Here is a 12,921-nt window from a genome sequence, read left to right as displayed (position 1 = left end):
GGACACGGGTTCGTGCCCCGGTCCGGGAAGATCCAGCATGCCGCGGAGCGACTGGGCCCGTGAGCCATGGCCCCTGAACCCGCGCGTCCGGAGCCTGCGCTCCGCAACGGGAGAGGCCACAACCGTGAGAGGCCCACGTACCACAAAAAAAAAATTTTAAAAATAAAAATAAATAAAAAATAAATAAATAAAAAATAAAAAAAAATAAATAAAAGCACTGAGTCTTTGAAATCCAGGGTGTTTACATTCACAGCCCATCTCAATTTGGATCAACGACATTTCAAGTGCTCCATAGCCCCATGAGGTCTGTGGCTACCGTATTGGACCACGAGGGTCTAGAGGGTCTTTTTTAAGTAAAAGGGGGTGGACAAGTTTGACAACATTGGACTGGCACGGCCTGGAGAGTTCGGGACCCTGCTGGGCCGCACTTGACCCTGAGCAGCCTTGCAATCACAAAATCCCTTCCTCCCTCGGGGCAGGCTGTTCCAGGCGCCCCGCACAGAGCACACATATGCTTTCCCAAGAGCGCCACGCATCATTCTAGATCCATCGGATGCCAGTGAAGGAAAAGACCAGATGGCTCCACAGTACTTTGGCCCACGATGGGGGACCAGGCCCCCTGGGGTCCTCCAAGGTTAAAAAACATGGAGTCCTCAGAATTCCTCCATCATCCTCGTTAGCACCGCCGCCGCCCCGTCGTCCACACTTTCTGAAGTTTCCTCGACTTTGTGCTCTAGGGAGAAGCTCCAAGACGCCTAGTACTTCAGGCTTGACATCCTGCCAGCTTGGGCTCCGCGCGATGGGCTCCCCGTACTTTCTGAACTGCAAGTCTCCCAAGATGAAAGACTGCAAAAGAAGATAAAAATAGTCCCAAGGAACGGGACTGCTTCAGCTGGCCCAGTTTGCAGAATCCCTGTTTCATCTCTGATGTGAATAATTCATCCTCTAAAGCACTGCTGTTAAGTTAGAAATATCCTTATTGCATCTTCTTTGATGAGGCCCTTAAAAAAAAAATCATAAACACCCAGCACATTAGGAGGAGAACCCGAAGAGCATCACTTAGAGTCATTTCCTCAGGCAGAAGGTAGCGCCCATGATCCACTGTGACCAGCTTGCTCCTCAAGTCCACATATCAAAGCCGCCTTTGGTTCCCTCACCGGCCCACGAGGGGGTACAACCTTGTTTGTTTTGAAAGGTTTGCCGAGGTGGCCCCGGGGAAGGGAAACAGCCTGGACTAGGAGGCTGGCAACCTGAGAAACTGCTTCAACTCCACCACCAGCACTCTGGGCCGGGCACCTCCCCTCTGGGCCTCCAGTTCTCAATTTCCTAAAAAATACGAGCCCAGGTATATCTCTGGAGTGAGGTCGACGGAGTGTGTGTTCTCGTAGAAGCTGAAGGACGCCTCGTGGAGCTCTGGGGACATTCATAATGCTATGAGTAATAGCTGCCACCCCACCACCTTTAACTGAGCACTTACTATGTGACTGGCCACCCACACTGAGAGCTTTAGGCACATAATCTCACTTAATCCTGCAAGTCTATAAGGAGGTACTCTTATTATACCCATTTTCCAGATGAGAAAACTGAGATATGGGGGAGGATGAGTCATTTGCTGGGCTGTCTGCCCCGTCCTGTCCTTCTCCATCTCTCAGGAGATGCCCTGATGGAGATGGCCACTCCACTCTGATTTCTGACAGTCTTTGAATCTCAGGTAGATCCCAGGGCATATAGGTCTGCAAGGAGGCCACTGAGCTGGGTGACAGAGGCTAAGGGACATCCTGAAGCCAGCCATTTCCTACAAAGCCACGCTGCCCCTCCCCATGCAGGCTGCTGGGCCTCTGCTCAAATAGCAGACTCAGGTGCAGGACGGCTGTGGGTGGCTGCCTGCTGCACGCCCTTTGGGGCGGAGGCTCTCCGCCTCATCCTGCGGTCCCCTCTGGCTCTCCCAGGTCACCAAGCCCGGATTTCTGGGACGGGAGCGCCGAGGCAGGATGCAAACCTGCTCACACTCCCAGACCCACCCCTGGGCCATCACGGGCTCCTCGGCCGAGGTGGTCTTAACACTCCATCCCCATGACAGCTGATGGGTTCCAGATTTTCTGTTTTACTTCTTCAGGAAAACGGAGCCCAGAGCTTTGGTTTGGCTCCCCCCATGGAAAATCCTCCACCCTGCTGTTTGGCCGGCTTGCTGCAGGCTGCCTGGGTCCTCCTGGCCTTGGGAACCTCCCCTCCCGTACAGCAGAGCCTGGTCGGGGGAGGCCCGGCCGGACGAGGCTTGGCAGGGTCGGGGGTCGGGGGGAAGCGGGCAGCGTGGCCCCCAGCTGCAGCCCAGGTCTGCCCCGCAGTGGAGGCCGGGCCCAGCTCCGCCCCGTGGGAAGGCGATTGGAGACTTTTCCAATCCACAGCGCAGGATGAGCTCACTTCCGCTCCCTGTGGGAGGGGAGCAAAGGGGCAGTGTGTCTCCTTATATGGAGCCCAGGGCCTGGTGCTGGGGCCCCAGGTCCTGGAACACCTGTCTTGGCCACACTCCCCCCTTCCCGAGCCCCCTGTCTTCTTCTGAAGGTGGGTCAGCTCCTCCTGCCTTGGCCCTCGGATGGGCCAGCAGCGCTGTGTGTGGGTCTCTCTTGCTGTCCTGACGCTGTGTGGGTCCCATGTCCCAGCGTCCATACCGCAGCAGCCCCGAGCTCTCTAGGGGCATTTGGTGGCTCCGAACGACTTCCCCTACCTTGGCCTCAGTGTATCCCCCAACACCCCACACACACCCCAGAAGCCCCTGCGGGGACAGAGCAGCCCCCTGACAGGTGGCGGGGGGGGGGGGGCTGAGAATAAGACTGACCCCCCAGGCGGCAGGTGTGCTCCAGAGACAGCTAACGCCCCTAGGAGCTCCCTTCAGAACCGGCCCCACCCGTCGGGCTCCATCCCCCAGGGCTTTGGGCTTTGCTTCAAGCAGGGTCCCCCGGTGGGGGTCTGGGTGAATCTGCAGGCACCACACCCTGCCCAGGCCCAGAGGCGCTGCCCCCACCCAGTCCGCAGCCGCTAAGCTTGGACGGAGGAGGGTGGGCTCCATCACGCCCGTGTCTGCGGCCCCTGCACGGCTGCCCCGTTGGCCTGCGCTGGGATAGGTCTGCAGCCGAGACAGAAAAAACAGAGGAAATCCATGACGTCTGGGCTCAGCTCAGGGGGCCCTGCCCCGCTGCCGCTGGGTCCCCGGGCCTGGGAAGGGGCACACAGGCTGGTTGGGGTGCAGGGGCTCCAGAGGAAGTCACCTGGGGTGGAGGGGAGGGAGGCTGAGGCAGACCCTCCCCCCCCCCACCCCCCCACCCCCCGCTCCTGAGCTGCTGTCCAGGGACGAAGGCCTTCTGCTGAAGCTGCTGGGAGGGAGGGGAGGAAGAAAGGGGGAGGGGAGGCTGAAAGGAGAGAGGAGGAGGGAAGGGAGGAGGAAGAGGAGGAGGAAGGGGCTGTGGGAGGAAACCCCCGGAAGCAGCAGCGGAGTCTGAGCAGAGGCCGGCCAGTTCAGAAGCAGCGTGGTGCCTCTGACCTCTTTTCTCCCCCAGACAGCGACCTCCTCTTTGGCCTTGGGCTCCCCGCTCCCTCTTTACCTGAGCCACATCACAAATGAAAGCTCTGTCACCCCCAGCCAGACCCTCGGGCATCTCCCCGTGGTCCAGCGGGCTAGTCCCAGCTCCGCCCACCAGGGACCGGGGCCCTCCCTCCGGCTCCTTCCCAACCCTCCCCCACCCCCGCCACGCCGGGCCCCTGACTGTCTGCGGGTCCCCGCAGAGCCCCAGGTGCTGGGGGGCTCCTGCTGTCTTCTCCTGCTGGAAGGTTTTCCCACTTACTGCCCATCCCCTACGACCCGTCTCAGTGGCCATCTTGGGCTCCTCTCCATCCCCCCGGCTTGTCCACGGCAGCCCCCCTCTGCCTTGTCCAGGCCCTACCCTATACTGGGCTGGACTGTCACAAGTCGGCCTGCGCCCCAGACAGGGGCTTCCTGAGGCAGTGACAGCCCCAGTGACTTTTTTGGAGCTTCTCTGGGCCCAGCATAGGATACGGTACGTGCTTGTTGAATAGATAAGCGACCTAGAAAGGGGGTAGCTTGCCCTTTCACACCCAGAGCAGAAATATTAACCCCCTTCAAGGGCCATTTTGCCCCAAATGCCACCAGCGCTGTCCTCCGGCACGCCTCACCTCCCACTCACCCCACCAAGCGTCCACCTTGAAGGCAGCCTCACTCCGGACAAAGTGGAACCCCAAAGTCAACAAGGGGCTCATCAGACCCTTGGCTCCTGGCACCTCACCAGCCCACAGCTCCTCCCCAGGGCCAAGCTGCCCCAGCTGCCCTGCCCTGGGCCGGCCCAGGGCCACCTGAGCTGGACCTACCTGCGTTCCTGAGAGCGTGGCCTTCTCCGGCAACGGGCTCCGCGTCCCCCAGCGTCCCCGCGGTCGCCTTCCCTGACCCTTGGAAGTGAGCAGCTCTTCCTCGCCTCCCGGTAAGGAGCCCCTGTGTTCCCCTCGGCTGGTTTCTCCACTTCACAGGACATCGCCCCGAACTCTTCAGAGTGGTGTCCACTTTTCCATGAAATACGTCATTCCTCTTTCCCGGGGTCCTCTCTCCTCACCTTTGCGGCGACGAGGGCTGCCTTTTGTCGTAAAATAATTTAGGACGCTTTCATCTTTCCCACGTTTGCCTTTCTCCTTGACGCAGGTTGTTCAAGTCTATTCCCTCCGACTGACTTTCATGTCGTAAAACTCCATTAAGCTTTTATCTGCCTGGGGGAGCCGTGCCTTCAGGAACCTGGGAAGGGAGGGAGTTTCTTGACAGTGAACAGAATGAATATGTAAATGGGCACAGAACTCAGAGGCTGTCTCGTCCCCCCAAATCCGCCCACCCCGCCTCCGAGAAAGAGCATCTCTGCCTGTGCTGGGAAGGCACTGTGGAGGCAAAGCAGGGCAAAACCATTTCGAAAGCCGTATCTGAATCTTTGGTTCATTCCAGAGGCAAAGAAACTCATTCACAGAAAACTGGGTGCCTTACAGGGAGCTGCTCTGGCAGGAAGAGCACTGGAGAAGGAGTCTGAGATGTGGGTTTGAGTCACTGCCAGGGCTACTTTGTCCCGGCAGGAGGACCTGGCGGTGTTGACATCTGTGACATTTGTCTGACTTTTTTGGGATTTCTCTTCTCCTTCTGAATATTCACCTTTGACCTGACTTTGAGGGACCCCCCAAATTGTATAAGTTGAGATGCCACCAAGACCGGACCCGCCTAGATCTGAGCTGTGATGTGTCCCCGCTGTGTGGCCTCAGGTCACATGCCTCAGTTTCTCACCTGTCCCTCCTCCAGAGCATCCTGAGGTCTGAGTTACATCACAAAAACCATACTTCGTGTTCCAATGGACCGTTACTGTTTCTAAATGAGTTCAGCACCGTGGATCTGAATTCCCGCAAGAACACGCTGAGGTTGGCGGTCTCCCATTTCACCAACCAACCATCAGGGGCATCGACAGCTCAACTGGGACGAGAGCTCAGTCTACAGCTGCAGCCCCGAGGCTCAGGACAACCAGCCCCCTGCTGTTTCAAAGTAGCCAGTGGACCTACATTCCCGTTCCCACGAGGCAGCTGCTCTCCTCCAAGACTCCAGTTGGGGAAGGAAAAAGGCCCCGTCTTCTTTCACTGCCCCCAAACTGAGGGGGATTCATCCCTGAGCTGGCTGCTCCCAGATACACTCACCTTTCAGCCTCGCAGCAGCCCTCACAACAGCCCCATTTCATAGATGAGGAAACTGAGGCTCCGAGAGGGAAAGTAACTTTCCCAAGGTCACACAGCAGGTAAGGTCTGGTCTGTCTAGCAGCAAAGCTCTTTGTCAATGACACGGCACATGCCGCCATCTGTATGGCCTGTGGTCACCCTCCCCCCCCCTTTGGCCTGCTCTGTCTCCCACTAAAGGCTGTATTGCTGCTGGACGCAGAGGGCTGGGGTGGGTGACCTAGATTCTGCTTCTGTCCTTCCTTACTCTGTCCCTGCCACCAGATGTGCGGAGGACCTTCTCGTAGACGGGGGTTCTGTACCTATGAGGCAGGAAGCTACCCGGGCAAGGTGAGGGGCCACCCTCTGCACTCCCAGAGGGCATGACCCGCTGGCATAGGGTTCCACCATGGCTCTCGGCCTTGTCTGCACCCTCAGTTGTGGTCCTCGCCCAAGGCCAGGCTCCACACGGGTCCTTCTGAGGCTGCATCCCATCCCCCACCACGCAGACCCGTGCCCAGCAACCCGGCACCCAGGTGAGCAGCGGGGCGATGGGAAGTTTCCAGAAGCGCTGGGGGAGGGGGGAACAGATGCTCCTGCTCCCCAAAAGGTCACCATCCAGTGGATTCAATATTTTTCAGCCAGGGAGGCATCCTCTGTGTATTTCTTAAAAAATAAAAGGAAGAACGTCCGAAGGCTTGTTTCCTGCCTGGAGCCACTGGCAGCTCACGGCTCATTTCTCCCGTCTCCTTCGGCTATAATTAAGCTCGCAACACAGAGCGTTTCTGCCTGCTCAGCTCCAGTCCCAGAACAATATTTCAACCCACAGTTAAATGAGGTGGATAAATAAAGACGCCCCGGACTCCTGCGAGGATGACAATCTCCCCCGCCCCCGTCACCGTGCTCTGCGGACCCCAGGAACACCCTGTTGCCTTAGACACTGTGACAGTGGCCTCGAGATGAACGGAGGCTGCAGGGCCTCCTCAGTGGGGAGGCCGTTGAAGTGCCCGACCTCTCTCAGGGCCTCAGTTTTTCCATCTGTAATATGGGGGAGCAGACAAGTCCCTCTGGGCTCGGCCCTGCCGGCTTGAGCCTCCACATCCTGACTCAGAGTCAGACTTGCAGAGGCGCACCTGGGAACCTGCATTCGCCCTGGGCCTCAGGTACCCTCTCCATGGGACCATTTGCAGGGGGCCGGCTGCCTAGAGGCCTGGGGAGGAGGGCCAGTTTCAGGATGACCCTAGGGTCCCTGTCTCCGCCTGACCTGACCCCAAGCCCCGAGGTGGAAGGCCAGCCCCAGGCCAGCAAGTGCTGCAGTGCCCTCGGGCCACAAGGGGGCAGAGGCACCCAGGCACAGCACCTGCCTCTGCTCCAGCGAGCCCGGTCGGGCACCACCCGGACGCGTCTGTCCGTCCTGGTCTGCAGAGGGGACCAGGCACTGGGCAGGGGCCGACCTCTCCCCTGCAGCCTGGATGGCCCTCGGGCCTCTGCCCCAGCCTCTTCTGGAAAGCTCTTTAAAACTCAGCCAGATCCCCTGCGTCCGAATCCTGGCTGAGGGCCCAGGGGTGGGAATTTCACACCAGGCCCCACTCCCACCTCTGATGCACACCAGGTTTAATTAGCACCGATTCTGCTCCAATCCTCGGTCACCGCGTTTCACTAGTGGGGAAACCGAGGCCCAGAGAGGCAGGGGTTTGAGCGAAGACTCTCCCCAGCCAAGCAGCGCTCCCAGCATTGGGCGACTTTGCTTCTTGTTGTGGTGTGAAACGCTGCTGAGAATTTCTTAATTCCCTTTCGCAAAAAGACAGGTTGTGCTTTGTGCAGAAATCGTTATTCAAAAATTACAGACTCTGCTTGTTTCTATGGAAACATTTTTCACCTTATGCAAATGAGGCAAGAGGCATGAAAACAACGCCTTCCCTCTCTGCCCCCCTTCTTTCTTTTTGGAACCTTGAAAAGCAGTGGCTGAAAGTTTAGTCCTGGGCAGAGCGGGTGCGAGGTGGCCCCTGACTCCTCCGGAGCCCTGGCTCCAGGATGCTCGGCCTTGGCGCCCCCAGGCTGGCAGGGCCCAGAGCCTTCCGGCCAGTTACTCCCACTCTGATCATTAGCGAGCAGAGGCTGGCAGAGTTCTCTTCAAAGTGTTCCCCAGCCCTTTGAAGGGGAGCCCGCTGCCCACAGAGAACCCCACAGGAAGCCCACCCAAAACATAGCCTGGGGGTGGCACCCCACTTCTGGTCATCTTCCACCCTCACCTGCTTCGAGCACCTGTTGTTTGCCGGGCCCAGACTGGCATTCCTTTGAGGGGCTTTTCCTCTGCACCCCTCCTGCACCCAGCTCTGCTGCCAGGAGGAGAATGGTTGGGGATCCCCGAGGCCAGGGGTGGGGATGGCAGGTATATCTTTCCTCCTGTGTTGATTCAAGCCCCAGCGCCAGTACCTCCCAACTGTGTGGCCTTGGGCCAGTGTCTCTGCCTCTCTGAGCCTCACTTCCTCCCCCACTTAGAATGGGGGTGATTGCACCCATCTTGCAGGGTTGTGGTGAGGGTGAAATGAAAGCAAGTGGGGTCTCAATCCATAGGAACCCCAAGTTGCTCCTTGGGAAGGGGGAGCCAGGATGAGCACAGGCCTCTGGGGGCGGGGTGTACTGCGTGGGACATGGGCACCCCAGGAAGAATCCCCACCCCCGCCCCCGCCGCCATCCGGAGCCGCTCCTGACAGAGGCGGCCACCGGGAGGCAGTGTCCCACAGAGCAGGGGCACCAAGTTTGGAGCCCAGAGACCTGGGTTCAGGTTCCGACTCAGAGGTGTCCTCACCGTGTGATCTGGAGATCACGGAGCCTCAGTTTCCCCATCCTCTCCCCAGCCACCCCAAGGGCTGTGTGGGGACCAGATGACGGAAGTATGTGAGAGGTAGGCGGGTGTGGGTCATGAACGTGGCGCGTCCGAGGCCAGACATGACTGTCCATCCTGAGTATCAGCCACTACTTCATGGCCATGACCCAACTGTACACTCTCCGGCTCTGGGGCCCCTGAGGACACTCTGCTCTTCTTCCTCTGCTGGCTTCTCCCCACCCCCCTCTCCTAACAAGGCAAGCCTGGCGCTGCTCTGGAAGGTGCTAAACACTGTTCTGTGTGGTCCATGTATATCACTTATGTAAGTAAGCAGGTGTGTAAGCCCAGTGTGTGGGTACTGTTATCGTCCCACTTTACAGGTGAGAAAACTGAGGCACAGACAGGCTGAGCAACTTGCTCAAGGTCACACAGCTAGGGAGTGGGAGATGGGATTAGAAACAGCAAATCCCACTGCAGAGGCCGAACAGTTGACCACCATGCTATCCTGATTCCATCTGCATTTGGGAGTTGCATCAGTTTCCTGGTGCTGTCATAACAAAATACCACCAACCGAGTGGCTTCAAAAACAGAAATGTATTTTCTCAGTTCTGGCGGCCGGAAGTCCAAGATCAAGGTGTCGGCAGGGTTGGTTCCTTCTGAGGCCGAGGGAGGTCTATCCTGGGCCTGTCCCCTCGGCTTGTAGACGGCCATCTTGGTGTTCACATGGCCATCTCCCTCTACGTGTGTCTCTGCGTCCAAATTTCCACTCTTAAGGACACCAGTCATTTTAGATTAGGGGTCACCCTGATGCCTTCCTTCTCTTTAACGTAGTACCTCTCTAAAGACTCTGTCTCCAAATAAGATCACAGTCAGAGGCACCAGGGGTTAGGACGCCAACATATGAATTTGGGCGGGAACACAGTTCAACCCAAACAGGAGTTAGGAGACCGTCTGAGGTATGGGACCCAGGGGTTCAAAGATGGACAAGAGTGATGAATGGGCACTTTTCTCTCCTCTCAGAGTAAGACCTTAACCCTCAAAGTTCAGGCAATTAGCCTGAGGGCCCCCATTTTCTAAAGAAGTCCCCCCAAAACAGCCCAGTGGGACTAGGACAGGGGGGGTTGGGTGGGGAAGACAGAGCCGCTCTCCTCACCCTTCGACCAGGCCTGCAAAGTCCGCGGGCAGAGAGCACAGCCACTTCCTGTCTGTATCCCACCGAATTCAGTGGTCTGATACACCAGCTATTGGAACATTATTTAGAGGAAAAGAAGAAAACCAGTAGGAAAAAACGAAAAATCGTAATATAGTGAACAAAACTCAGGGATCGGGGCAAAGGGAGAAATGAGCGATGTCTCAGTTTTCGGAGGGGCCCTTGCTGGATGCTGTGTGTGCCGGTCATCACCTTACAGCCTTTCAGCTCCAAAGCCACCTTGATGCCTCTCCTAGCGAAGGACGAGGAGCCCCTGAGACTTTTCTGGGCTGCTGGCACAGCACTGAGCTTTGTCCCAGAAGGCTCTGGAGTCCATGCAGGAGGAAGAGAGTTCATTCCTGGTTCTGGTCGGTGGCGGAGCAGGTACTGTAGCGCTCGTGACTTCCCCGCATCGGCCCCTACCGGCCGGTTTGGTCATGGACCACTTCTCCATGGGCAGCTTTCCCCACACCCCAGAGGGCAGATTTCCAGCAAGTTCCCTGCGGTGGATTTCCAGCTTCTGCCAGCCTGGCACCACAGTGACCCCTTCGCCATTCAGTAAAATATAACCACTCCTCCCACAATAATATCTAGAGCTCAGTCCAGGGGTGGGCGGCATCTTCTGTGGGTGCTGTCTCAGCCCTAAGAGCAGTGGCTGCTCCTTATATCTGCTGTTCTTCAGAGTTCTCTTTACTTCTAACCAGCCAGTCTCTCATTAGTACAATCCTGTTATAGGTAATAATCCCAGAGGATAGACTTTCCTTGTTCAAATTAACGTGTAGGGACTTCCCTGGTGGTCCAGTCGTTAAGAATCTGCCTTCCAATGCAGGCGACACGGGTTCGAGCCCTGGTCGAGGAACTAAGATCCCACTTGCAAGGGGCAACTAAGCCCGAGTGGCGCAACTACTGAGCCCGCCCGCTCTGGAGCCCATGCGCCACAACCAGAGAGAAGCCCGGGCGCCGCAATGAAAGATCCCGCGTGCCGCAACTAAGACCTGGCGCAGACGAATAACGTTAATTAATTAATTAAAAAACCAATAACAAATTAACGTGTAGTTTCTGTCTCCTGGACCCCGACTGATACAAAACTGGTAGCAGGAGTGGTCCCAGGTGGTGGATGAGATGTGGGGATGGGACTGGTCATGCCTCTGGGCTTGCACACAGCGCTGAGCTTCCTACCTACAGGCAGCGGTGTGTCAGTAATCTATATATACAGCAGCATCACCGTTAATCAAACCATCACCTGTTGTTGACTTCAGTGAAGGGGTTCAGGCCTGAGGAGCCCGAGCAGATGTTGAACTTGACCCTCACAGCAGTCATGGTGACTGTGAGGGCTCGGGTGAGCTCTGGATTCTCTCGAGGGCACTTGAGAACTTACAAAGAGAAAATGACAGGCTGAGCCCCGTTAGCTCTCAGCTCAAGTCACAGTCTGGGAACCAGCCAGCTTCCATGACCGCTCTAAAGGAAGCTCAAATTTCTTTTAGCTGCAAGCCTGATATTGCTGGAAATCAAATATAAAATTTAATCGTGCAGGTTGCTGAAATACAACAATTGAATTCATAGGCTCAAAAAATTTCTCATGACACAGGTAGGGCATTGATCAGCAGAGGACAGGATCCTGAACCTTGGAATGGGGGCATCGGATCGGATCCAAACGAAACTGCTGGCCTCGAACCCCCAAATCACGCTGAGCCACCCCTGCCAGGGGAAGCAGCTTTCCTTCTTGTGTCTGAAGAGACTAGCCGCCCTCTGCCTGGAAATTCTGTGAAAGCTCACCTGGGGCCCTGAAAAGGGATGCTTCCCCCTCTCCAGACCCATCACAGCCCCGCCCTGTTGCCACTAGACACATGACTAGGTCCATTTTCAATATACTCCAGGAGCACAGGTACGCACTTTGACCCTCAGAAGCTTAACCAGCAGAAGAATTATGAGGCTTTGCTAGTATATACTGGCAAAAACCTGGGAAACCAGTGTGGGAATGGATTCTAAGGGGATTGGACCAAAAAGGGAGGAATATAACATTAGATCAGGCCACGTAAGATGGGCATAGATGCACTTACTAGAGACTCCGAATTTAACGTGTTAGCTTATGTGACTATGTATTAATTATATAACCAATTGCCACAAACTTAGAGACTCAAAACAATACATTTTTATTATCTCACAGTCTCCACGGGTCAGAAATCTGGACGTGGCTTAGCTGGGCCCTCTGCTTCAAGGCTTCTCCCAGAGCTCTAATCCAGATGTCGGGCAGGACTGCAGTGTCTCGCCCTTTCATCCCAAAGCTTGACTCGGGAAGGATCCGCTTCCAAGCTCACATGGTTGGTGACAGAATTCCGTTCCCTGCAGGCCTCCGTGACCAGCTGGCTGCTGTCCTCATGAACCTCTTCAACGTGGTCACTTTACCCAAGCCTGCAAGCTGAGAAGGCATAGACCGAAGTCCCAGTCTTGTGTAAGCTAGTCACGGAAGTGACAGCCTACGGTCATAGCCTATTGGTTTGAAGTTTGATACAGGCTCCCCCATCCTTAAGGCGAGGGAATCACACAGAAGCATGAATACCAAGAGGCGGGGGTCCCCGGGCGCCGTCTGAGAGTCTGCCCACCACCGGCCCCAAGTGGCTCTGACAGCTTATTTGGTTGGTTGACCAGAACTTGGCCTCAGTGGTGGCCCACAGCTAATGAGGCTGAGATGCCAGGGCTCCCTCAGGTTGATGTGGAGGAGAGAATACAGGCTCAGGTGAGCAGGGTGGTTGGATTGGATCTAGAATGTGAAACCTGCCGATCGAGATGAAAGGAGTATGGCTGATCCTGTGCCTGGCCCTGGGAAGGTAGTCAGAGATGTTTAACCAAAGCAGCCGCAGTAAAACCCAGTAAGATAGGCAGGCCAGGAAGTTCCCCTAAATCCATTTAACAGAACAAGACCCAGGCTCAGGGAAGTGAAGCAGCGTGCCCGGGGTCACACCTCACACGGGTGGTTCGGACTCCAGGTTGAGCGCCATCCTTCCCCACCTGTCCGCACCTCCTGTTGGGGGGTAGAGAGACTGAGGCAGAGCGCACAGCAGCCCTGCTGGTGCAGATGCGGCCTCAGACCCAGATCCCCCGGCAAGGGGCAGCACGTGCCCCTCACGGTCAGGTCGGTGTGACCGGGAATGACCGAGCG

Source organism: Physeter macrocephalus, chromosome 11, assembly GCF_002837175.3.
Source record: "Physeter macrocephalus isolate SW-GA chromosome 11, ASM283717v5, whole genome shotgun sequence".
In the NCBI taxonomy this organism is placed as follows: Eukaryota; Metazoa; Chordata; class Mammalia; order Artiodactyla; family Physeteridae; genus Physeter; species Physeter macrocephalus.
Note: the sequence above shows the minus strand (reverse complement) of the source record.